This window comes from Garra rufa, chromosome 24 (assembly GCF_049309525.1).
Source record: "Garra rufa chromosome 24, GarRuf1.0, whole genome shotgun sequence".
NCBI classification, from domain to species: domain Eukaryota; kingdom Metazoa; phylum Chordata; class Actinopteri; order Cypriniformes; family Cyprinidae; genus Garra; species Garra rufa.
Genome location: NC_133384.1, coordinates 3,587,563 through 3,590,787, shown reverse-complemented (window position 1 = coordinate 3,590,787; position 3,225 = coordinate 3,587,563).

Sequence of the window (3,225 nt, the reverse complement as noted above, 5' to 3'; positions counted from 1 at the left end):
TGAAAGAATGACTAGTGGTGTTACAAATGTGATCAGTTTAAAGTTTTGTACTAAGAGATTTGAAAATGCACACTTTACTTATGAAAATAGTACCAAACCAATTAAAAAAACTGTAAAATAAGTAAATATATCAAAAATGAAATAAAATATTTTTTATTCTTTCTTTACTAAAAATAAAGAGTACAGTATATACATTTTTATTTTATTTTATTTTATTTTATTTTATTTTATTTTATTTTATTTTATTTTATTTTATTTTATTTTATTTTATTTTAGTTTAGTTTAGTTTATTTTATTTTAGTTTAGTTTAGTTTAGTTTAGTTTAGTTAAACAGAAACAGGTTTTGTAGCCAAAAATGACAGGTTGCTTTCTGCTTTCTTCTGAATTTTAACCGAATGCATCATTTTTTTGTAATAATTTCCTTCTTTCTTTATTTATTTCTTTCTTTACTGAAAATAAAGAGTATATGAAGACTAAATATTTATTTTATTTTATTTTATTTAGGCAGAAACAGGTTTGTTTTCTACGGTGCCCGCCAGGGGACACCTTCGGTTTAGTTATGTTTGTTGTGGCCACACATATAAACTCGTGGGAACGTGATATTATGTCGTGGCCACGAGATGCGATGATGAGGGAACGAGATCCATTTCTCGTGGCCACGACTTCTTATATTGAGGGAACGACATCCTTATCCATTTCTCGTGGCCACGACTTCTTATATTGAGGGAACGAGTTTATGCATAAACAAACCTGCGTGTCCATAGTAACCCAGGATTATCAGAGATAGGTTTATTATTAATATTTTATTTTGAATTAAGAAATTATTATATTGATTGTTATAGAAATTAATACAATATTAAATTACTATATTAACAATAGGTGATGCTGTATGCGCTGTCTGTGCGCGATGGAGCATTCACGAGTTTATCATGAATAAATATTACATAAAGTACATCAAATAAAATAGCTCTACAAGAAACATTTTATGCATCCCACAGTATTGTCCATTAACTGATCCTCTTTTTTTTCCGTAATAATTGTATTATTCGTTTAAGGCATAAATACAATCATAAAGTCAAAACTTTATTGGCATAATTGTCCTTTACAATATTTGCAAAATATATGGCTAATAGCATATACAGAAAGTTAGGCTATTTAGGTTAAGCATTCACAATAAATAAAAAAATAGATAGCTCTAAGTCACTTATAATTTATTATTATTATTATTAGGCTATTTTAACAACTGGTTAGGGCTATTTTTTTAATGCCTGACAATTATGCCAATAAAGTTTTGACTTTATCATTGTATTTATGCCCGTGTGTGACGATAAATGAGCATGTTTTCATTTACAAATGAAACTACGTGAATGATTAATTCCTCAGTAAGACAGTATAGTATTTATATAGTCTAGTCTATTAATTAGACGAAACAAAATAAAATATATGTTCAATTCAACCTTTAAACTACATTCCAGTAAAAAAATCAGTCATATATCATATGTCAAGCATTTACAGTATCATTTCCATATAGAACGTTAAGAGATCAAAAGGAAGGGGGAAATGAATATAAACGAAAAAAAAAAAAAATATATATATATATACAATAATAGGCTAATACTAATAGTAGCCTAATAATAATAATAATAATAATGATAATAGCCTAATAATACAATTATGGAAAAAAGACGATCAGTTAATAGAAATGATTTCCAAATGAAACTACGTGAATAATTCACTCTTCAATGAAACAGTATATGTGTCTATTAATTAGACTAAATAAAATACAATAAATTCAAACTTTAAAAAACATTCTAGTAAAAATCCCAGTCATAGAACTTTTACAGTATTATTTACATTCAGAACGTTAAGTAAAGAGATCGAAATGTAGGGGAAAATAACGAATATAAACGAATTATTATGAAAAAAAGAGGATCAGTTAATGGACAATGCTGTGGGATGCATAAAATGTTTCTTGTAGGGCTATTTTATTTGATGTGCTTTATGTAATATTTTTTCATGATAAACTTGTGAATGCTCCATCGCGCACAGACAGCATTCGCATATACAGCATCGCCTATTGTTAATATAGTAATTTAATATTGTATTAATTTCTATAACAATCAATATAATAATTTCTTAATTCAAAATAAAATATTAATAATAAACCTATCTCTGATAATCCTGGGTTACTATGGTCACGCAGGTTTGTTTATGCATTAAACTCGTTCCCTCAATATAAGATGTCGTGGCCACGACAAACATAACTGAACCGAAGGTGTCCCCTGGCGGGCACCGTAGTTTTCTGTATGTTTGCAAAAAAAATCTTTCTTCTGATTTTGAATCAATTTTTTTATTTTTATTTTATTTTATTTTATTTTATTTTATTTTATTTTATTTTATTTTATTTTATTTTATTTTATTTTATTTTATTTTATTTATTTTATTTTATTTTATTTTATTTTGAAACGGGTGTCATAGCCATAAATAACAGGTTGCTTTCTGTATGTTTACAAAAATAAATAAATATATACACACCCATATTTCTTCTGATTTTAAATCAGTTAATTCATTTTATTTTCTTTTATTATTTTTCTTTCTTTCTTTACTAAAAATAGAGTATATAAAGATTAAATATTTATTTATTTATTTATTTATTTTATTTATTGATTTATTTTTAAACAGGTTTCATAGCCATACATAACGGGTTGCTTTCTGTATGTAAAAAAAAAATATATATATTTCTTCTGATTTTGAATCAATTAATTATTTTTTTTAAAGTAATGCTTTCTTTCTTTCTTTCTTTCTTTCTTTCTTTCTTTCTTTCTTTCTTTACTAAAAATAAAGAGTATGTAAAGATTAAAGATTTATATTATTATTTGAGCATATTATTTAAGCAGAAACAGGTTTCATATCTATAAATAACAGGTTAAATCAGTTAATTCATATAAAAATATGTTTCAATTAATTTATTTATCAAATAATATCAGAAATGTTGTATTACCTTATATATATATATAGATTCTCTCTATATGTTTGCATTAAAATGTGTTATTTATTTACTTACTTACTTACATACCAGAAACAGGTTTGTATTACTATATATAACAGAGGGCTTTAATTCGTTTGCAGTTGTGTAACGGCGGGTCTGTCACAGATCTGGCTAAAGGTATGCTGAAAAGAGGGGACCGCATGGAGGAACCCATCATTGCCTACATCCTACATGAA